This window comes from Balaenoptera borealis (assembly GCF_965194805.1).
Source record: "Balaenoptera borealis genome assembly, chromosome: 3".
Classification (NCBI taxonomy): Eukaryota; Metazoa; Chordata; class Mammalia; order Artiodactyla; family Balaenopteridae; genus Balaenoptera; species Balaenoptera borealis.
In genome coordinates, this window is record NC_138866.1 from 141,514,876 (window position 1) to 141,539,353 (window position 24,478).

Consider the following 24,478-nt stretch of genomic DNA (forward strand, 5'->3'; position numbering starts at 1 on the left):
CCGTCTTCTCTCTGTGTGTGTCTGGGTCCTCACCTCCTCTTCTTATAAAGACGCCACTCCTATTGGATTAGGGCCCACCCCCAATGAATTCATTTTCACTTAATTACCTCTTTGAAGGCCCTGTCTCCAAACATAGTCACACTCTGAGGTTCTGGGGCTCAGGACTTCAACATATGAATTTTTGCTGGAACACAGGTCAGCCCAGTATACCCACCTGTTCCTGACCAGCCCTCTTTCCTGGGCCACTCTTGCCCTCACGCTGTGTTTGTGGGGGCAACAGCCAGAATTCCATTCTGGAAGCATGTCTCAGAAGCAAGCAAACCAGGACAGTGTCTGGAACCTCATTTTTACCAGATGTCAATTGTTGTTATGATGGAATGCCAATAAAACTTGATGTTTAAATAATATAATAATCCGCTGTTGAAAACATAATAAAATATAATGTTCCAATAAAATAATCAAAGTTCTAGATTAGGTTGCTCATGATATTCTCTCATGGTCCTCTGTTCTTCTCTTTTGTTGTACTCAGCAGAGCCCTAATTAATACATTGCCTGTAGAATGATTATTTTCTTGTTCATCCATTCCTGGTGATGGATACTCCATCTGGGCAAGAACCACCACTGTTCTCTTCACCCTGTATCCTGACCACCTTGCACAGGGCCTGGCACACAGTGTGTGCTTAGAAATAAATGGTGAGTTAATGAATTTACATGCATTCTTATGTCTCCCTCTCTCAGAAGATAAATGACCATGGCATCAGATGCTTTTTGAGCAAGTCAGTGTGCATCTTCCGCATACATTGGGGAAATCCACCCACAAGTTCTGAATGGGGAACACTTCCCTAGAGAGAAGGGGTCCCCTCCTCCTCCAGAAGTCTGCCTTGGCCCCAAAGTTAAACACTGACTCTTCCCTTTCCTTTCTTTGTTTTAGGCCAGGCCGTGTGGCATGTGGGATATTAGTTCCCCTACCAGCGATCGAACCTGTACCCCTGCATTGGAAGCGTGGAGTCTTAACCACTGGACTGCCAGGTAAGTCCTCTTCCCTTTATTTTCTAATGGACTAACACAAACATTGATCTTTTTAAAAGCTTCACCAAGACTTGAAGGAATTACATGAAAGAAAATAAAACCTTAAAATTGGCTCTGGGGTTTCACTTCCTGCAAAACACATCATTCTGTCTCTGTCCTCGCTCCCCTCCCTATAGCAACCTTTTTGCTGAGCCCCAGGTCTGCCCAAGTTATGAGGTCTCTCCTTCCACACCTGATTCGGTCTGGTGTTCCTATCCCCTCACCCCAGCTCCCACCTTAGTTCTAGAGCTCCCACCCCTGTGTCTGGCCAGGTTGGAGCTGTCAGAAATTAGCTAGCATCAAAATCATCTTTGGAGAGATATCCCCTAACCCCTGCAGAGATCTCCTTCTACGTTATCAAAACTGGAGATCCACAACCCAATAGGAGCATTTGCATCCAGATTTTTTATCCAGATACTTACATGGGACTTGTGTCTGCACCCTGTAAAAGAGGCACCAGAATGCTTTTTCCCAGAAGCAGGGAGAGCCCATTCCAAAGGAAAATCGCAGCTTCTGCCCCAAAGCCACCAGAAATGAATACTTCAGGCTCTGGCTTCTGACCATTCGAGTCTCAGAAATATTGGGACTCACTGTCAGAGACCCTTGTTTTGCAGACCTCTTTATCCATAAACTAGGGTCAAGGTGACACTCTCAGACATTAAGGGACAGTGAGTTGGCCTGGAAAGTTCAGCTTATAGCAAAGGCAGTAAGATTGCCCAGTGAGGAGTTGCTGTCACAGAAGCAGCATGGTCCTGGGCCCCTGATGCTACCTGGGTCACTCAGGACATGTCCCCCACGCGGAGTGAAGCTTGCTAAGGCTGAGTGGAGTGGGGAGGAAAAGAGGGTATTGTAATCAGCCCTTCACGCCACAAACGCAGGACAAAATCAGAGCCCCCTGGCTCAGCTCTTAAAGACAGGGCTTTCCTGGGGACGGGGGCAGTGGGGGCCTGTGCCCCGCTCCTCGGAGGAGGGGAGAGAGTTTGGAGGACCCCTCCCCTAGGTCTGCCTGTCCAGGAAGAGGGGTGAGGAGATGGGCTGGGGTGAAGCTGGTGGTTGTGAGGATGGAATTAGCTGAAGTCTCTGTGTCATCGGCTCTCACTGTGTGCCGGACACTGGGCTAAGGATTTCACACAGATGTTCTTGTTCAGTTCTTATGAGCACCTGTGCATTTAAAAATAGATAAAGAGGAGCTTCTGGGAGACCCAAGCACACTGCTAGGTTGAGTCACGGCCAGAGTTTGAACCGAGGTCTCCTGACTCCAGAACTCACCATCTCAAGGATGCCGGCCAGGGAATCACCACTGTCTCCCCTGGTGGGCAGGAGGAGAGTGCTCCTGTGCGGGTTTGGAAAGCTCATACCTGAGAGGTGAAGGCTGAAAAACAGGAGAGCCTTCACTCAACAACAGCCACAAGCTCCACTCCCTGAGCCGCTGGAAGGACCCCAGGAGCCTCGGGGAGCCCGTCCTGAGCACAGGGTGTATGTTGTGTCAGATGAAGGAAGGTGTCAGCTGCAAGGAATAGATCCTAGTGCCTTAGGAGCTCGCCACACAAATGCCCAGAAGCTCTGGGGAGGGCCAGCCCTGTCTGCATGGGGGGATGCTCTTTCCTAAGATACTCTGCTGCCCATTCCAGCTCACAACCTGCTTTCCAGGGACGGGGTCCTGGTTTGTCCCTACCATGACCACAGGCTGCCTTGTCTCCAACCCTCTCTTATTTTTGTTTATTTATTTTTAATTAAAAAAAATTTTGTATTTATTTATTTGGCTGCGTCCGGTCTTAGTTGCGACGCGTGGGCGGCACACGGGCTTCTCTCTAGTCGTGGCGCGTGGGCTCTAGAGTCTGCGGGCTTAGCTGCCCCGGGGCATGTGGGATCTTAGTTCCCTGACTAGGGATCGAACCTGTGTCCCCTGCATTGGAAGGTGGATTCTTAACCACTGGACCACCAGGGAAGGCCCTTTCCAACACTCTCTTGTATCACCTTCTACAAAGGGTGGCAAACAGACCACACCTGGGCTGCTCCTGTGTGGCCACCTGGAGGGTGGTGACATACTTCTAAAAGATGTTGACTGTTTTTGTCCCTTGATTATTCCTGTCTTTGCCTCCCCTACTCCACCGTGATTATCTTGCAGTCAAGAAGTTATGTCAAACTCAACAAATCCAACAGAGTCCCACATGCGACTGTGCTTCAGGGAAGGTGAGATTCCCAGGCAGTGAGCGTGTTTACGGAGACATCAAGGGTAGAGCCCGGAAGCTGGGTGACCACCCTCAGCCCCACCAGACCTACCCTGAGGCCCAGAAGAACAGAATCATTCCTGGACCCTCCGACAGGCATAGAAGCAGTGGAGAGCTGGCCTGAAGCACATGGAAGAGAGGAATGAAGGGGTGCTGGTGGATGCCTGGGTTGATAAATTGACACCAAGGACCAGATGGCACCCCTGCCCCCATGCTGTGCACCAAATAAGTCCCCAGGATTTAGGCATAGTCACAGGGAGGTGAGGAAATTCTGAATTGATTGAGTTAGAGTTTCCCCCAGCCCTCTGGAGTGATGGCTCAAAATAGAAATAAACTTGAGTTATAGAAAGATGAGGCAAGTTTTATTACTTGTGCACTGAACTGAGGACTGCGATTCGTGTCTGCAACACATGTTTCAAGACTGAAAGGCCCTTTCTTCAGGGGGCAGAACCCTGGGCTTATTTACAGATTCGATGTTGGAGAAAGAGGGAGGGGCGGTCTTGAATTAGGGAGTAGAGGACACAGGCTTGTATAGTCATGGGCAGAGTGGGGATGAGGGGGAGGCATGTGGAGGGGTGGGGAGGGTGCGGGTTGCTGGTTAGCTTCTTTGTCCCGGGAAGGTGGTGAGGAGGCAGGGGACCAGTGACTCAGCATATCATCAATTTTCCAGGACCTGGGCTCAGTAGGGAATTTTCTTCTAGAAGCAGGAGATGGCTCTGAGCTGTGCAGCCAGCCCTCTTCCTGGGACCAAGCTCCAGCTCAGCTCAGCTCAGCATCTCCTCACACTACTTTTTAACTTTTATAATACAACCATGCCCATGAAACTTGCCGACATTGCCACTTGCTGGGTCAGCTGCTGACAAATAGCTTCTCAATGAAGTACTCTGATGGGTGTGCTCTGTGATAGGGGAACCTGAAATAAATTGTGCTAAGCCTCATGCTGGGTGTTGAAATGAAGACAGAGAAGAAAAGGGACCATAAAAAAAAAAAAAAGAAAAAAAAAAAAAAAGGCAAAGAACATCTGATTTTCCAGCAAAGAAATCCCTTGATCCATTTTTACAAGAAATCCATATTTTATTCTTTTAGGATAAATTCTTTTAGAATGGATACTGAAGAGCTAAAACCATCTCCTTTTAATTTCCTTATTCCTTTCACCCCCATCTTGAAAGCACCAAAAGACACATAACAAACAGATGCAATGACCTCCTTCAAACCAAGCAATAAAAAAGGCATGATCACCTTGCACGTGCTGCGTGCCTCCTGCAAAAGAAAAGCTGCTTCTGACCAAAGGGTTCTATTAACACTCTCTCCTGGAAATGATTCAGGCTTGAGTTCCCTTGAACTGCACCTGCTGTGATCACCTAGGTGGTATAGTTAGCTTAATGGGTGCAATTATGAAAATGGCTCTTGTTAACCATAAGCCCAGTAGCTTTCCACAATAACTGTGTTTCCTAGCAAGAAACTGGGGAATGTGTCCCTGACTCCAGGTCTGCCAGGATCCTTACAGGTAGAAGGTGGAAAATGGGTCTAAAACCCTGGATTTCCAATGGTGATGTTTGGAACCTTTAAATTCCTTAGAATCTTCAGGGTTTGTCCTTTGGAGGAGAAGAAAGCTATGAGTCACCTACCCTCTCTTAAGATGAAGGGGTCTGTTTGTCAGTTTCATTTGAGGGAGGTAAGGTCTATGTTGCTGAAATAGATTTGAAAAGCACGTGACTATGACAGCCAAGAATGGACCATAAATCAGTCTTCCCTTCAAAGGGAAAGATGGGCAATGTGGGGTTTTTGGTGAACTTTTGCCTTGATCCGGGGGTCTTGATCTGAGTCATATAATACGGTACTGAGGAAACCAGTCCCATCCATGTGGGAATGATGCCATTGAGATTTTGTGCAGGTTTCTGCCCTACACTGCTTTGACTGAGGGTCATGACTAGAACGTGATTGCTTTTCTTGTCAGTCCTAGTTTGAGTTAACTAGTACTTTAAAGAGGCTGGGCTGTCCTATGGAGAGATGCAACAGCTTAAGTGGGTGTTCATAGGGACAGCTGCACCACCTTTTGCTGTTCAATCTCAGCATAGCCTTTGGGGCAGGAACACCAGTGTTCTTGGTCTGCCAGTCACTATCTCTTTGACCTTGACACCTTTTTAAAAAATTTATTTATTTATTTATTTATTTATTATTTAGTTATTTTGGCTGCGCCAGGTCTTAGCTGTGGCATGTGGGATCTTTAGTTGCGGCATGCAGAGTTCTTAGCTGCAACATGTGAACTCTTAGTTGCGGCATGCATGCCGGATCTAGTTCCCTGACCAGGGATTGAACGCCGGGCCCCCTCCATTGGGAACACGGAGTCTTACCCAGGGAAGTCCCTGACCTTGGCAACTTTTTAAACTTCAGCCTCTTCATCTGAAAAGTGTGGAGGACAGAGACTATCTTATGAAGTTATTGTAAGAATGGAATCAGACACTTCACATGTAATGTGTAGCATGATGCCTGGCACAGAGCAGGATCTCAGTGTATCATTCTCGTTATCATCATTATCCTGAGAGTGGACGGCTAGTTCATTGACTGAACAGTGCTGGGGCTGCACATGAGCCCATGGAGATATTCCAGTGGAATATGAGGCATGGAAGCCCAGTGCAATCATTCAAGGATGAACTCCAAGTTCTCTCCTGTTGCATTCAGGAAGGGCAAGGTCTCCTGCTCACTGAGTATGCTACTGATGCTAATGACAAGTGGTCCTTGGAGATTTACTGGGAGGGCATAAACAAGATGGCTCCATTAGGCAGCTTTTGAAAGAGCATCTTCTTGAATTCTCCCTCTCAACCTGGTCTTGGGAAGTTGAAGTAGGATCATCTGTGTCCAGTGCTGTGGACTTTATGAAATGCAGCTCATTACAGAAGCCAAAATGCTTAGTGGATTTCCTGAGGGGAAATGGTACAAAATAACTTAACAGAGGATGGCTTGAAAGAAGGAACAAAAAGGCTTTTTGTTCCTTAAAGGAGAATGTTGAACACTCAGTCCAAACACCCCCCTAGTAATTCATTACTTTACACCAAGCAGACATCTTTTAAATTAGGCAGAATACAAATGAGTCTTGTTTTGTGCCATTAATTTCAATGGATTTACAAAATATTTGAAGCACTGGCTTTTCTGCCTCCTTTGGAGGCAGACCAAGTCAGGCTGAATCTACTTGTATTAAAAGCCATTCATGGGACCCAGCCAGCCCCATCTTACAGATGGAGCACCATATGTTTGGGCTTGCCCCCGCCCTACCCGCATATGGAGTGGTCATGTACAGTCCAAGAATAGAATGCACTATTTCTCTACGTCTGCATTTCTGGTTCACCTCTAACCTACAACCACTTTCCATTCTGGACAGAGGTAGGCAAGTTCATCTGGAAAAGATTCAGACAGATGCTGAGAGTCAGAAGGGATGATTTTGGTGTTCTTTTGTCCCTTCTAGACTCAAGACCTCAAATGCAATCACATCCAAGAGCTTAGTGCATCTATAAAATGGAACTTGGAAGTATTCCATTTTTACTTTTCCAGGAATATATTAGGCCTTTTAACTTGAAAGCGTAACACTGACTTTTTGTTAAGGTCAGGAGGCTCTAGAAATAATGAATTAAGTGGTTCTGGCCCATTCAAAAGCATTTGATCTTAATTTGATACTTCTTGGGGGGATCCCAGAATGGAAAAGCAAAAGTACTGTGGCTCAAATGAGACTGGTAAGTATGGAATCTGAATCATACCTACAACTAGAGTAAGCCTTGAGTGTTTGGAGAGACTTGATGGGAAGAATGGACCAAAGGTATGCAAGAGAGAAATGCTTGTTTTTCCATTTATTCAGGGTGGAGTGGTTGAAAGAGCATGGAACAGGGAAGTCTGGTCTTTTCCTTGCTTTTGACCTTGAGCAAGTGATAGGACAACATTCCTCACCTGTACAATAAGGAAATCAGGTAGAACTGGCCAATAGATTTCATCTTTCATGCCATCTTGCATTGATGGGTACTGGCTGAGGCTGGGCTTTGTGGGCAGTATAGTGAGATGAATTAGATGTTTGCCATGAGCCCAGGATCTGAGAGCCAGTGTGCTTACCACTTATTGGATTCAGCTTCAAATGTCTCCAAGGTCCCTTCCAGCAATAACATTTTGTAACTGTGATTCAGTTTGTTCAACAATTGATCTTCAGAAGCATGGGCACCATTTGGAAACCTCTTAGTGACTGAAGAAGGGCACTTCAGCTTCCAAATCATTCTCTAACACCAGGAGAGCCTCTGTACAAACTCCTATTTCCATTGGCCCATTGCTATGAAGTTTAACTTCTTGGCTAAGGTACTGTTCTAGCAACAAACAATTTGATGTCATGGTAACACAGATGCAGCTAATCTGAAATTCTGATTTCAATGAGATTGTAAACCAGAAGTAAGAGGCAGATAATGGAATTTCATCTTGTTTCAGATTGCTATAGTGTGGCCCACATCTTCTTACAGTTCTTGAAGTTTCAATCAGCCATAATCATGGTGCTCGAGTTACCAGATGTCTATTTTCTGGGTCCTTAGAGAGGGAGCTCTACAAATCTAGGTCTCTGACATCATCTGACCCTGTAGGGTGGGCTTTCAAGTAAGCTGCCTGAACCATTACCTGTAACAGCATGTTAAAACAGGACTTTCTGTCTCTCCTTTAGCTGAGATGCCAAAGGCCAAGAACAAAACAAAAGCAGCCAAGCACCTTCATATTCCAAGACCAGGAGCTAGACATCTAAGCAGGGCTTACAAAGGGAGTGACTTAAACCAGTGTCCTGACCCTTAGTCCATCACCCATCTCAAGGGTATAAAGTAATCAAAACTGGAAACTGAAAAGAGAGGATATTTGGGGGGAGAATTGTTGGTATGTGATGCGACCCACCCCATATCCCAATCCACACTCTGTAGGGGAGAGGAGCCATCTGGAGGACCACCTGGAAAGTTATTATTCCCTGGAATTGGAGGACACTGTAGACTGTGACCTGATATATGTCTGAGTTAGAAATTAAGATACCAGAGCTGGGAGAACCAGGGCTGCTGGGTGGCAGTGTGGTGAATTTCCCATGTGTCAAAGAAGATTTGTCCTAGAGATTCCTTAAGAGGGACTTTGACCAAGAGATACAATTGGAAGGGTGACAGACCAGATGTCTGATAATCCTTGAGTGCTCACATTTTACCATTGTATACCTAAATGGTGTTTGAAAACCATGTGTGTGTGTGTGTGTGTGTGTGTGTGGCTTTGTGTTAGTCAGGAGAGACTAGACTTGTGTTTTGAAACAATCTCCAGTTCTCAGTGGCTTAACACAATAAAGGGTAAATTTGCACATAACATAAGCAGTGAAGGTTGCTATTGAACTCTATTCCACACTCAGGGACCCAGGCTGATGGAGGTTCCCTCATTCTGGAGTTGTCTCATCTCGATCCTTCAGTCTCTTTGTGCACCTCGTAGGGAAACAGACAGCCAGATGGTTGTATGCTGGTTCTTATGTTTTATTCCAGAAGTACCATGCCACGCCTACCTACAGTCAACTGGCCAGATCTAGTTACAGTTAACCCCCAAACGAAAGTGGGTTGGGTAGCGCGGAGAGCAGATGAATGCTTGTTGACCGTTGCTGCCTTTGCCACAGGCTTTTTGATTGTGAGCTTCAGTGTGCAGGGATCTGGCTGGCCTCAGGTGTCAGTATCTTTATGGTTTTTTCTCTTGAGTTGGTCATATTCCAGAAGAAGTCTCTTCTACTCTTTTATCTAGAGAGTTAGGCCTAGTAGCCAATCTCTGGAAGAGGAAAGGAGGCGGAATGGGTGGTGAGGGGCGTCTCAGCACTGAGTATGCATAGGGTCATTCAGTTCCTCTGTTCTGTACATATTCTTTGGTTTCATCTGCTTCAGTGTTAGGTGTGGGAGGAGCCATCATCCAGTTTCTTAGAGGGGAGAGGAAATCAGAGGGTCTAATCACTTCTTTGAAGTCTTTTAACCAGTTTTCCTGTTTTTAGCCTCATCTTCATACCCAAATTCATGGGCACCTGGCGCCACCTTTCCCGCTGCCAGCTTACAGCATAGCCAAGACATTCACCCATCTGCTTTTCATCTTCCCAATTTCTCATTTTCTATCCCATTCTTTATGTGCCAGAGAATTTGTATCCCTTTTTAAATATTTTAATAGGGTTTCTGAAGGAAGTAGAGGTGGATGGATGCTTTAAACCCCCATCTTGATGCAGAAGACACATTCTCACAATTTTTAGAACACCCCCTTTCTAATAGGACGCCCACGCCTTGAGTTGTGCATACATCTCACTTCTAACTGTTTTTATTGGAACTTGGGACAGCTCTGTCTGACTGCCATTCAGGAAGAGAAAATGAGCATTTTTACTCACTCTGTCTTCCTCCTCTTTAGCAAGGGTAATAAGTAGATTTCTTAATTTTGGAGCATTTTTGTAGATGACAGACCATGGTTAATTCAAGGAAGCTTGGTAGAGTAGGGCCAATGTATGTGGAAAAGGGTGTTTCCTTTCTCATCATCCAGATCACAAATTCATCTACCCAATATGCCCTCAAGACCTAAAACGTTGTGCTATGAATGGTATCATAAAACTTCAGAGTGTGAAAGAAAAGCGTAGTGTGGCTTTATCATAAACTTTTTCAATGTAGAAGAGACAGAGGGTCTCTTAATGTTTTAAGAGTTTATTTAATGGTTTTTTCAAAGCTTGATGAGAGCCCACTTTGTTCTCTTTATAGAGAGTCATAAAAGACCTGATTTCCAGAAACACATTGTAATTTAGCTGTTTCTTTTTTTTCTCAGAGAATATGGCGGAATGAAGGGAGACTTCGGGGAGTGGGTGGTGTATGTGAGACACAGGGACACCATGTTGAAGTTGCAGCCTGGACTGAGCTCTCATAGGCTTTATTTTGTCTCCAGTAGAAATGAGTCATTGTTTGCACTTTCTAAAGGGAGGACAAACAAATGCTTTGTGCTTGGGGTTTAATTTCTGAACCCTGGTATAGTGTTTAGAAGATTATTGGGACTTAGTTAATCAACACTGCTTTTACGTGCGATCATTTGACATCTTCCAGTTCCCTGGTGTAGAGGTAAGGACCTCTGAGTTGAGCTCTGATGGCAGTCACCTGATGTCACACATAGGAACCAGGGGCTAGAATTACGGAGCTAGAACAATGTCCTCCACACCATCAAGGCCAGCTTTCTGCCTTTAGCACATGCTAAGGAAAAGTTTGGTTTGAATCTAGCCTATGAGTTAATGTTTCCTGGGGAAACCTCACTCTAATTCCATAATGGAAGTCACATTGTTCTTTAGATTCTCTCTCAGGATTGGCAAGGACCACGCCTAAGTCATAAGCAGACAGGGCTCCTCTTTGTGCCCCAGTTCTAGAAAAAGCTAGATCGTCCTCATTGTGCATGCCCTTTTAAATAGGCTGAGTTCAGAGTCACCATCTGGTATAGGCAGGAGTGGAGCTGGTGTCTCGATTTCACCTTGCTTCCTCCAACATCTTTCCATCAGTCTTGATGACTGTCCTGTTAATTTATTACCTTAAATATTTTTGAAAAGGCATCACTTTGTAGAATGGGCTTCTCTTCTGTCCTCTACCCCCACCTCCAGATATGATTCAGGGGAGAGGCTCCTGTTAGTTTTTTCCCCTTTCTTTTTAACTGAGAAAGCAAATTGTGAGGCACACCATTATTTACCATGCTTCATTTATTCCTGCCATTCATTTCTTCCTCTTGTAAGTGGGAGGCTCAGATTTAAGATTGTACATCCTTCATGTCCACGGACAGGGTAAGAATAATGTCCTTGTTCAGGATGGGAAACTGGAGATTATGGTCACATTAGTGGGATCCTGACTGATGACATCATTAGGTACTTCGACCCTGCTCCTCATAGCCAAGAAAAGTCCTTTTGTCCCTAGGTCAGAAGAAAAAGTATAGGCTCCTGCTAGCCCAGCTGAGCAATTTAAGGAGCTGCTACTGCTTTCCTCCTCAACTCTTCTTCCCTGTCTAGTTTGACTCCCATTAGAGGGTGGCAGGAGACTTCCACTATCCCTGAAAAAGATCAGGAGAAAGCTGAGTTGCACCTGAGTGGCCTGTGCAGTTGACAGCAATCCTGGGAAACTGTAGTATTTCCTGAAAGATTGGACTGGAGACTAGCAGACTTTCAGAGGTCATCACAGACCTTCTGAAGAGACACCTTGGAAGTTGGAGTGGAGGCTTGCTGGGACTCCTCCGTGTACTAGCTTGGAAGTTAACAACATCAAGTTAAAAGTGGACAAACCCCAGATAACTAGGGATCAGTTGAAGCTGGTAGAGGAGACATGGACAGCCAGCATCAGGACCATTTGAGGCGGAATACCACTGGAGAGGGGGAGACAAAGCTGCATGGAAATGCTATGAAATAAGACACCCATACTGGCTGCCCCTGGAGTGGGAGAAATTTGTTCCTGGCAAGTTTCTGAAGATGCACTGCAGGAAGGACAGTATAGGTTATGAAAGTTTGTATCCTAAATATTATATGAGACAGGAGAATGTTGTAGAAAGAGCATGGGCTCAGAAGCGAGATCAGTTGTCACTTGTTGGTTGTATGCCCTTGGACAAATTACCTAACAAGTCTGATCTCCATTTCTTCATGTGGAAAATGTGGAAATGTAGAATATATATATATATAATGATCTATCTACATCTATATCTATCTCCACTAACATAGTGCTTGGAGAAATGTGGTCACTTGGTGTATTAGATGTGGGAAACTAACATTCATCCCTACTCCCTTATAAAGTCTCTGCTATATTTGTGGGGTTGGAATTCTGAGAACTAAACTTCCCAGCATCCCTTATCAGCAGGATTCTAATTTATATTCAGAATGGGAGGCATTCAGGTGTGATTTAGAAGCAGAAAATAAAAAGAGAAGTCGCTATTGCACCTGCAAATTTTTGGACAGTTTCATGAACTTCAGAAAACAGTAGACATGAGCTTTTGCCAGTGGCTTCTGGGATTGCCCCCTAAAGTTGACCCACTTTAGGGCAATGGGCAGCATAGATCACTAGTGGCAGTTTTGGTGGGGGGGGGGGTCTCTGTACTCTCTCATTCCTTGAAAGTTAGTTTTGGCTTTCCCTGACTTTATCTTCTCAGTTTATCCAATAGTATTGTAAACCTCTAATTCCCTGCACTAAATCCCTTCCTGTTCAAAATACCTAGAGAGGTTCCTGTTTTCCTGGCTGAATCTTACTAACATATCTGAGTTTTAAAAATACAGAAAGAATGGTGAGAATGAATGGTCTTATGTTTTCCTAATAAAAAGAGGAACATTTGTAAATCTGAGAGATGACACTGGGGGCTAGAATTGTAACAATTGGCATTGAGAATTGGGAAAACTTGGCTCAGGTTTAACCAGGAGAGCTTGAGGAAGAGAGGATAGGAAGTCATAGGTATCTGGGTAAGAAGTGACATTTTAATTATTTATCTTTCCCTGCCACTGGACAAGGAATTCTTGACAGCAGAATGACCTCAAGCAGAATAAATTGAACAAAGAAAAATGTAACCTGAATGGAAAAATAAGCTTCCTAATACTGATGTACATGAGACTGTAGGTGGAGAAGAGGTGATTGAAATAAAGAGGTTTACTCCATAATAGACAGAGGTGCACCCACGTAACCTATGGTGGGAGGAAGAAACCTATAATTGCAACGAAATGATATCTCTTTAATGTTTTACTAGACAAACCTCCTGACCATTTTAAAATAAATGTCATCTGCACCCCATTCAAATAGCCCTTTCAGAGTTGGTTAAATTATAAGATTTGTCTTCATATTATCTGAGGGAAAGCATGAGCCCTTCCTCCCATGCAGACCACAAGGCACTTCTCAGAGAGGATCTCAGGTTGCACCTTGGTATGAAAGAAAGCCTGTAATTTTTATGCATTCAGCAGTGGAGGTGCAGTTGTCAGTCTGCTTCTACTTGTGAGAATTCTCTTCACCCTCTTCTTCCATGCAGCTTTTCAGTAAAGACAAAGCCTTATTTTTTTAAAAAATTGAAGTACAGTTGATTTACAATGTTGTGTTAATTACTGCTGTACATCAAAGTGATTCAGTTATACATTGTTTTTTTATATTCTTTTCCATTATGGTTTATCATAGGACATTGAATATAGTTCACTGTGCTATACAGTAGGACCTTGTTGTTTATCCATTCTATATATAAAAGCTTACCTCTGCTAACACCAACCTCCCACTTCATCCCTCCTCCAACCCCCTCCCCCTTTGCAACCATCAGTCTGTTCTCTATGTCCATGATTCTGTTTCTGTTTCATAGATAGGTTCATTTGTGTCATAGTTCAGACTCCACATATAACTGATGTCATATTGTATTTGTCCTTCTCTTTCTGACTTACTTCACTTAGTATGATAATCTCTAGTTGCATTACGTTGCTGCAAATGGCATTATTTCATTCTTTTTTTAAATGACTGAGTAGTATTTCATTGTATATGTATACCAAATCTTCTTTATCTATTCATCTGTTGATGGGCATTTAGGTTGTTTCCATGTCTTAGCTATTGTGAATAGTGCTGCTATGAACATAGGGGCGCATGTATCTTTTTGAATTATAGTTTTGTCTGTATATAGGCCCAGGACTGGGATTGCTGGATCATGTGGAAATTCTATTTTTATTTTTCTGAGGAACTTCCATACTGCTTTCCACAGTGGCTACACCAACTTACATTCCCACCAACAGTATAGGAGGGTTCCCTAAGACAGAACCTTATTTTAAACTCTGAGTTTGTTATCTTATTTTCCACAACAAAATCAATCCAGATAAAGGAGCAAATAAGAAAAGAGACTTCATCAAGTAACAGAGATGTGTCTCTTCCATGATCTGTTCATGACTGCCCACACCAGATTGGGGTTGAGAGAAGCAATTTCAATATTTTGAATTGTCCAGATGGCTCCTCCAATCTGAGCTTCCCTTTTCCTCTAGGGCTTGAGTGCAGTTCCCTCCAATGCTCACAGCTGATTGGCTGGGGGTGGAATACCTAAGGGGTGAAGTCCAAGAAATTCCTGTCTTTGCCCACCTGGGCCACCCAAGGGGAGATTTCTTTGAAGAGACTCTGAGATGAGCCAGGGATCAATCACTCTGGGGTCCACTCAGTGTGCTGGGCCAGATGGAAGACAGCAGTAATGAATGGACATGAGGTAGGGAGGACATGGCTAGTCAAGGCCACAAGGAGCGGGCAAATGGAGATGCTACATCAGAAGATTGGGCATAGTGATGCCAGTGGCTCAGGACATGAGAGGGAGCAGACTCAGAGCCCTCTCATCTTGGACATAGTCAGAGGAACTTGTGGTTGCTGGGTTGGGCATCTTTCATGTATAAGTTTGAATTCTCATGCCAGAGTACAAGAGATGCATTAAGGTGTCTGGCTACCTCTAACTCCAACTTTTTCTACGATTCGGTAGATTTGGTTAGATAATCTATTGTTTTGGAGGACACACATATATTAGGATAAGTAATGACCACGTTGATAATATATTTCTTGAGGAACTATTTAGGGTGTTTGTAAGGACATAAGGTTATCCTTATATATATGTGGACCTATTCTGCCTGTTGCATTTGGTAGAATTAAAAGTGTTAAGTAAATCAAGAGAGCAGATCCCCTACAGTAGGGACTGGGATAAAGTGAAGAGATTAGGAGGAGGGAACCACAGTGCATGGCCACAGTGAGGAGGTCCAAGAGCGCAGCTTATTGTTGATCGGGTGGAGCAGAGAAGGCAGCCAGGAGTACACTCAGCAGCCCCCCACCCACCCCCGTTGCTATGGTTAGAGGGTCTCCTGCAAGAAAAAGAACACAGTCCTGCTCACCCAGCTCAGAGGCCTATGGAGCTGCCACTACTTTCATCCTTAGCTGCTCCTTTCTATCCGCTTGACTCCCATTGGTGAGGAGCAAGAGAATACTATCCTCCCTGAGAAAGACCAGGAGAGAGAGGATATGGGTTTCAAGGGCCAATGTAGTTAACAGCCATCCTGGGAAACGCTGTAGCGTTTCCTCAAGGACTGGATGGGTGACTGGTATTACAATGAGAAGAGCTGCAAACCAACCAAGGAAACTGTGATTAGAAATGGAACACCGAGGTCTTGTTAGCCACACCTTGGGGGAAGGCACAGTGGGAAGAAGATGAAGCCATGAGGGGTGGGCTTGGATTGGAAGAAACAAGCTGACACAGTGCACAACAGCTGCCTACTGAGTGGGCACCTGCCTGTCCTTCCTCCCCCTGGCACGGCAGAGACCATTATCCACAAATCAACGTTCTCATGAATCCAAGTGGCCTCCCCGGGGGCAGCATCGAGACCTAGAGGGGTGGCAGGACTGGTGATGGCAGGGCTGATTCCTTTGGTGGCTTTTGTGAATTGACAGAAATTGGCAGCAGTGTGGCAGCCAGCTGCTTGAGCCGTCCCCTGTCCTTTGCTGTCACCAAGGAGGGGAAACGTCCCAGAGAGGGCAGTCGAGAGCCTATCCGTCTATCAAAATTCCACGCATTCAAGGCCCAGCTCATCTATCATCTCCTCTGTGAAACCTGTTCTGAATCCCCCCAGCTTGGATAGGTGGTTCCCTTTTATTTCGTTCTGCCTTGGTTGTACATAATTGTTCCATTAGACTTGAACCTGCAGGGGCAGGGGTTATGTCTCCCACAATGCCCAGAACAGGGCTAGTTCCTTGCTGCCTCTCAGTGTGTCCATGACATTGAATGAATGACTGGAAGATGACGTGGTTAGGCACACTGGGAGCCTTCTCCTTACCTGTTCTTGTTGGTGCCATCTGTTGAGTGGCTTGTTAGTTGGGGGTTGTGTACTGTGCATGTGAACTACACCCCAGAGCTGCCCCAGGGCTGGACGGTCACCACGCTTTGGGAGTATGGGAGGATAAGGGCCAGAGTGTCCCATCCCTCCCTCTCCCTTTGTGGTCCCTGTGTGTGTAGAGGAAAGGGGACCTGTCTTCATAGGTGTGTGAACTCAGTCCCTAGGGCTTGTTTCCAAGTTCTGCTTCCCCTCAGTAGTAGAGGTCGTCATAAAGAATGGTAAATTGAAGAGGAAGAATCTGTAGTGCGTGAATTAGAGACCTAGCAGCAAGGGGAACACTCATTTACTGCAGGAATTCAAATGCCCCCTCCTCTGTGAAGCATGTCCCCCCTGGTGTACCTTCCTACAAGCAGAGTTCTTTGCTCCTTTCTTTCTGTTCTCCCTCTCTCTCTCTCTCAGCAGCAATCTGCTCATTCCTCTACATTAACCCTTACGGCGCTGTACCGTATCTCCACCCTCCCTCCTCCACTCCCACCCCTGGACTATGAGTCCCTCAAGACCATGGACAGAGTGTTCATATGTCATGACACCTGGTGGGAACGCCCTGATGTTTCTTAAAGGAATGGATATATAGATGAATGAATGAGTGAGTGAATGAATGCATGGGCTTCAATTGCTGTGCAGATAGGGAGGCAGAGATTCATAGAAGGAATTCTCAACCTGGGTTAAACCCTAGCTTGACCACTTACTAGCCATCTGATAAGCCATGGGCCTCGGCCCCCTCATCTGTAAAATGGGGATAAATAATCCTGACCTTACAGCACTTATGGAGGAGGGAGATTATCTAGCCAAAGGGCCCAAGGCAGTGGCTGACACATGCTAGACACTCAACAAATGGACAATTCTAAGACTATTTGACTCAGGGTGTTGCAGGGATATCAAGCCATTTGGGAAAAAGTGCCTCTTCTGGAATGCAATAGAGAAGGAATTGAGGGGTGCTGACACTAAACTAGGGGTGCCGACCAGCATTCAAAACCCTCAGCTGTCTGTTCCATTACTATGAACACTCCTGCAGCTCTCTGGTAGAGGGAGGTGGAGAAACCTACCTATTCTGTTCAGGTATGGAAACCGAGGCCTGGGCAGCCCATCTGGTGAGTAGCCAGAGAGAAATGTTTTCAGGAAACAGGGAAGCACCAGGACATTCATTCATTCAACAGGCATTCCTTCATTATTGGGCACCTACTGCCTGTCAGGCCCTCCTACTTGCTGCAAAGACAGCCAAGGAGGTGAGCTGAGCCAGGTGGGAGCTGAGAACTCTCCACACACTAGTCCTTGCTCCCTGAGCCTGGGAGAGTGGCTGGCAAAGAAGGCAGTGAGTTGCCCTGCATTTATCAGCTGCCTTCTGTGGGTGAAGGACTCAACGTGTCTCATCAGGTTCAATTCCAAGAGCATCTGAGCCAGGAGGTTTCTTTTCTCAGTTTACTGATGAGGAAACAGAGACAGGAAGTGAAGCAGCTGGACCCAGCCCACGCTGCAGGCAGAATACTGTAGAGGAGAGGTTAGGCCTGGGTTGTCTGAGGTCCCTAAGTTTCCCAATGCTGCAGAGGGCTGGAGGCCACCTCTCTGCTGTAACCCAGTCTGGTATGAACACCTAATTTTGAGGCATGCTGTTGGAGCAGAAGTCCTGACTAGGATAGCTGGTGACATCTTGCAGAGGCCACAGGGAAGCACCAGGACATTTCCCATCCTGTATCTGTGGTCTTCTTGCTCGTCATTCATGCCTTTCTGTCCTCTGTTTCATTGGTTTTACTTCTCGTTTCCAGCCTGGCCTCTGCCAGAAGGTGATTCCACATTTTTCTAGCAGCCCATGGTTTGGCTGCTCCCATCTCATTCCCAGACACCAGGCCAAGCGGCCCAGCATGTGCAGGTGGGAATGTCTAGTCCCAGCTTCCCTGCCAAGTTCAAAAGGCAGCAGCTGCATCCACAGGGCCCAAGGCTGTGCAGCCAGTGCCTGTCACTGTCACTGCACTAATGAGAGTTTCCACTGGGTGGGCCTGGGGGTGACAGCTTGGGGTGTGGAGGGGCTAGCGGCTGAAACTGGTGTGGGAACAGTACCTGTGGGAACCAGCTGGGTCACTCAACAGCAAGGCTAATGCAGACCCCAGGGCATCAAGGGATGCTGATCAAGGTGAAGCTTAGGGGCTTCCTGAACCCTTATGGAACCCGAGGACTTGGGTTCAAATCCCAGCTCGACCACTTCCTAGCTTTTTGATCTTGAGCAAGTTAACCAGCTTCTTTGCCTCCGTTTTATCATCTGCCAAGTGGGAATATTAATAGCATCCACATGAAAGCGGTGGCCGTGAGGTTTAAATGACTTAGTCCATGTAAAGCATTTAGTTAGAGCTCAATAAACATTATCTGTTCTTTTCTGGTCCTCTGCCACCCCCTCCATACCCCATCACCCTTCTGCCTGCCAGCCCTCACAGATACTATTCAAAATAGTTGTTTCCCATCACCGGTCTTGCCTGACTGTCCTAAGATGCCTCTCCTTCTTCGTGTGCCTCCCCACGTTTCTAGAATTGAATTTGCAATCTGTACTCACAGGGCCACACAGATCATGTTCTCTGGGTTAAGGGATGTACCCATGGAAAACAAGAGGGAGAAAAGGCAGCCACTTCTCTAGGCTTGGCTTCCACAAAAACACCAATGTGATGAGGCTCTGGTGTCTTGCCCAGTGGTCCAAAATGCCCAAGCAGCCCTCCTGCCTGGAGGGTGTGGGAGCCGGGGTGATATGTGAAATATTCAACAATTCAGAGGGGCCCTGACAAATCAGAGTGGACTCTGGCCACAGTGCTGGATCACGGGATACTGGGGGCTGGTGTCTGTAGCTCTTGACCAATTGGCAAGGAAGTAGTTTAACAATTGACATTGCTGCATAGGTGTGTTCTGGGTCTATAGCAGCTTCGCTGGTGGGAAGAGTCAATGAGGATCCTGTGTGGAGTCTGGGTGGAAGGAAGGCAAGTCCTGTTCTCTCTCCATGACCACACAGTAGTAGGTTCAGAGAATTAAGTGGTCTTGAGGGGCTAGCAGGGTGGGCTGGTGTTAACAGTGTTGGCTTTGACATCAAACCATCCACTTATGAGTTTTGGCATCTTGAGCAAATTTTTAACCTCTGAGAACCTTGCTTATCTACTCTGTGAAGTGGGGGCAATGAAACACATAGGGCTATTTCTAAGGATAAGTGTGATAGAAATCACCAGAATGCAGGGCCTAGCTGAGGAAGTGGGAGCAATCTCTGTTCCTCTTTAGTATGCCTTGGTGTTCTCTCCATCAGGTGGGACTCCTCCCAACTTTGGGGATCAATGAGGTACAAGTCTTTCTTCGAAGCACTCACACACCTGTTCAGCTCATGCTCGTTCTTTCATTCATGCAACGGGAGTTTACTAAGTGCCTTCTCTGTGCCGAGCACAGTTCCAGCAGCTGAAGAGTCTCCAAGGAACACACCAGACAGGGTCCTTGTCTTCATGGAGCTTGCATTTTGGAAGGAGAAGCAAGCAATATGGCAGCCAAGCCTTTCCTCCTGCATCAAGCACTCAACAGTCCTGAGTCCTGGACATGACTGACACAAGAGCAGCAACAATAAAACCTGCCAACCTGAAATCAAGGAAGAAAACCCTCAGAAGCCATAAATGAAAGCATGGCCTCCAACCAGAGACCTGAGCTGGGCTGCTGTGGAAGAGGTGCCGGGGTTCAGGAACTGGGTCTGGGTCAGCACTTTCCAGCTGGGGCTGCACCTCAGCACCAGCTGGGGAGCTTCTGGAGATGCACAGGCCACACTCCAGACCAATCACATCAGAATCCCAGGGTGTGGGGTCCAGGTACCAGTAGGTTTTAAACTCCCCCAGTGGCTCCAATGTGCAGCTGAGCTGGCCAAGGTCTTTGGAGTGGGGCTGGGGATGAGCCTCTTGTGTAGGGCAAGAGTCATGAAGGTCTGAGTAGGTGGAAGGAGACTGGAAAAACTCCACCCGCCAGCTCAGCTAAAGGGGTAAAATGCTGGTCATCTACCTGCAGGGGCCACAGGGGAGAAAGTGTCACTGTGAAAATTCAGAGCTCATCTGCGCCTCCTGAGAGGGCCAGGAAAGTGGTCACACCGTAGTCTGTTGCCAGCGCCCCAAGAAAAGACATTAACCATAACCGTGGAGGGTGGCCACTTCTGCCACCCAGGGCACAAGACACTGCTATGGAAAACAAGTCCCCACTGAACAGTCTAGAAGGGCAGGCAAACAATAAACAGGGGAGCAAGTATGTCAGTGTTTCCCAATCCTGGCTGTGCACTAGAAGGAGTTTTTTTTTGTTTTGTTTTGTTTTTTAATACTTATGTCCCTCATTTGTTTCTGGAGATATTGATTAAACTTGTCCCCATTGTGGCCTGGACATGGGGGTCTTTTATGAATTTTCTCAGGGTTGAGAACTACAAAATAAGTGAGACAATTCAGATGGTTTATAAGGACCACCTAGCAGGATAATGTGTATGTAATAGAGAGTGATTGGCTGAGAGAGACCTGGGACAGACTCCCCGGGAGGTGATGTTCAGTTTGAGACTTGAAAGATGAGGTAGGTGTGTCTGCAAGGAGATGGAGAAGAAGATTTCCAGGCAGAGGGGACAGAACGTGCAAAGGCTGGAATGAGTCTGGAAAGTACTAGGAGAAGCAAAAAAGCCTGTGTGGCTGGTGTGTAGTGAACCAGAGGGGAGGGGAGCATTCAAGACTACATAAGCCATGGTAAGATGCTTCGAATTCTCTTCCAAGGGTGAAGGAAAGCCACTGACAGGTTTAAGCAGGGCAATTACATGAGCAGAATCCTAAAACTCACGGCTGCATGCATTTCATTGGCTCCCACTTACCCCCACCCGACTTTTCTCTCTGCCCCATCCTTTATTTGCATTTTCACAATTACTCTGGGAGGAAGGTAGGTAGCTGTCTTCTCCATTTTATAACCGAGAAGGCACAGGTGTTGAGTGACTCATCCATGTCCCCTGGGCTCTTGAATGGCAGGCTTCTGGATCATCCGGTACCCGTCTCAGAGCTCTTGCCCAGAGATACTCCTGAGCACGAGAAGTCACAGTTGTTGTTACAGTGAGTCCCCTACATATGAAGCTTCAAGTTGCAACCTTTCAAAGATGCGAATGTACTTTCGCATGTCCAATTAGGTAAGTTAGTTCACATGTCTGGCGTACATTGTCACGTGTGTGCATCCTCTGCAAGTAGTTGTACTTTTGTGTATTGGGTTGGCCAAAATGTTCATTCGTTTTTTTTCCGTCAGATGGCTCTAGTAGCACTTAGTTGTTTTTAACTTCATTTGAAACGATTTTGTTAGATTGTATGTGACAGCTGTCATATCAGCGTGCATTTAAAAAAAGACTTATCAAACTTGGTGAATTTTTGTGTAGCCATTTTAATATTGAAGAAAAAAAAGCAACATTTTTGGTATATTATTCTTTATTATTTCAAGAAAGGTAAAAATGCAACCAAAATGCAAAAAAAAAAAAAAAAATGATTTGCGTAATGTATGGAGAAAGTGCTGTGACTGATCGAATGGTCGTGTGAAAAGTGGCTTTCGAAGTTTCATGCTGGAGATTTCTCCTTGCTGGACGATGCTCCATGGTTGGGTAGACCAGCTGGAGTTGATAGTGATCGAGACACTAATTGAGAACAATCAATGTTATACCACGTGGGAGATAGCCAACACACTCAAAATATCCAAATCAAGTGTTGAAAATCATTTGCACCAGCTTGGTTATGTTCATTGCTTTGATGTTTGGGTTCCACATAAATTAAGCGAAAAAAACCTTCTGGACCGTATTTCCACATGCGATTCTCTACTTAAATGTAATGAAAACATTCCATTTTTAAAACAAATTGTGACGGGTGATGAAAAGTGGATACTGTACAACAATGTGGAATGGAAGAGATGGTGGGGCAAGTGAAATGAACCACCACCAACCACACCAAAGGCCGGTCTTCATCCAAAGAAGATGATGTTGTGTGTATGGTGTGATTGGAAGGGAGTCCTCTATTATGAGCTCCTTCTGGAAAACCAAACAATTAATTCCAAGTACTTCTCCCAATTAGACCAACTGAAAGCAACACTCGACAAAAAGAGTCCAGAATTAGTCAACAGAAAACTCATAATGTTCCATCAGGATAATGCAAGACTGCATGTTTCTTTGATGATGAGGCAAAAACTGTTACAGCTTGGCTGGGAAGTTCTGATTCATCCACCGTATTCAACAGACATTGCACCTTCGGATTTCCATGTATTTTGGTCTTTACAAAATTCTCTTAATGGAAAAAATTTCAATTCCCTGGAAGACTGTAAAAGGCACCTGGAACCGTTCTTTGCTCAAAAAGATAAAAAGTTTTGGGAAGATGGAATTATGAAGTTGCCTGAAAAATAGCAGAAAGTAGTGGAATAAAAGGGTGAATAGGTTGTTCAATAAAGTTCTTGGAGAAAATGAAAAATATGTCTTTTATTTTTACTTAAAAACCAAAGGCACTTTTTGGCCAACCCAATACTTTACTGTACAGTACTGTATAGAGTACAATAGTACGGGTACCTTTATTTCAAGCTCAGGATGTCTGGAAGCAAGCGTAAAAGCAGTGGTATATAGCCGATTGTGTTCGTTGGGTACCTAGGCTAACTTTGTTGGACTTACGAACAAAGTGGACTTATGAATGTGCTCTCAGAATGGAACTCATTCATACGTAGGGGACTTAACCGTACATTGAGTTACATTCACTGCAACCCTGGCCGTGGGGATGGGAAAGCTCAATCTTGGCTTTCCTTGAGCAAAGCAGCTCACCCCAAAGTGGTCTTCTTTGCAACAGCCAACTTTCCATAAGTGCTGAGTCAGGCATCCCATCACAGACACTGTCCTGCAGCTCTACCGTGACAACCTTGTTCTAGAAAATGAAGGCGCTTTGAAATAAATCAAAGGGGTGTTTTGCGGCGCCAACCTCACCTTGACTTACCTCAATATTCCGCCCTGGAGTCTGCAGTCCTTTTTGGCTGGGCCTGCCCTGCAGGGTCCACGTGGGTCACGGGGCCATCTCCCCACCACCTGGCTGTCAGCTCCTCATATTCTATTACTTCCCCAAGGACTGGCTGCTGACAGCTAGTGCTAGATCAGTTTTAGGGAAGCCTCTTTAATACTTGAACATGTTGTCATGGCTGGAGTATTTGGGGTTTTCTTGACGCATGTCTTGGAACCCCTTGGGAATCCCATTTCCCACCCCAAGTTCTAGGGGGAGGTGGGATGGCTGAGGAAGTGGCAAGGAAGATGGAGAGAGGCCACAAAGGACCTTCAGTGTCCTTGCTGGGTGGTTCTGTTGGGCTTTGGCTACAGCCAACTGGGGTGATTCTAAACACATGGGATGACCTGGGGTTGGAGAGCTCAATGCACTGTATGTGGAAACTGGTCCCACCACCTGGACCACTAAGGATGGAAATGAAACTCCTACCCTTGTCATGAAGCCCAAGGGCGACAAAAACATTGCTTCTAGACAGTAACCATGGAAACCCCTCATTGCTATGGATGGCCCACCACCAGAACAGCTCCTTGTTCTATGGCATAGAGTGGCCCCTGTCTCCTCCCCTCCTGCCACTTCACTGCATTGCCCCAGGCCAGGGCTCAGGTCCCCAGGAAGAGCTATAACTTGGCTCTCCAAGGTTCACCCTGATTTTGGTGGGTGCCAAGGTAAAGAGCCCTGGAGAGGAGAAAACGAAAGGATGGGGATAAAGATGGGAAAAGATGATGACATCTGAAAGTGCTGGTGAGAGACAGGCAGGCTGGGGCAGGCTGTCAGTGTCATTGGGGATGCTATTAAGGGCATTCATGAGGCAGCATGCGTGTCTGGAGTCCCATCTGACTGGCATCATTCATTCCTGTTCCTGTTCCATTCATTCTGAAGGGGAGCCTTAATTAGGCATGAAGAGATTTATCAAACAGCAGCCCCTTGGAGCTGGTAGTCTCTTTGCCATCTGGACGGATGGTTTCTACCCTGTGACAACAGCAGCGGGAATGATTTATGAGGTCCCACAGCTCCACCCCCTGGGTCTGGTAAAACCTGAATGGCTTTTGTCCTCTCCAAAAAAGAGCGAGATTTTGCCTGTGCTGATGGGCACATGAGCAGGGGTTCACAGTAAGGTTTGCCCGACTCTGTGAAGTTGATGCCCAGACCTGTGGCAGCCAGGACCTTGCCTAAGGTCAGTTTTCAGTTTACAGTGACTCAACTGCAAGAATGAACAGAAAAAGCCCTGGAGTGGGGACCAGAAGACCTGGATGCAAATTCTTTTGGTG

At 45.9% G+C, this 24,478-nt stretch overlaps 1 protein-coding gene across 1 annotated transcript in view; it reads right to left on the reverse strand.

Moving 5' to 3' along the window:
- ST8SIA2 (ST8 alpha-N-acetyl-neuraminide alpha-2,8-sialyltransferase 2) overlaps positions 1–24,478 on the reverse strand; it is an 87,438-nt gene continuing 62,960 nt past the window's right edge. Inside the window, exon 7 of the mRNA XM_082388945.1 lies at positions 1–24,478. This exon is cut by the window's right edge and continues 4,268 nt beyond it. The gene's annotated coding sequence lies outside the window, so the exon portion shown is untranslated.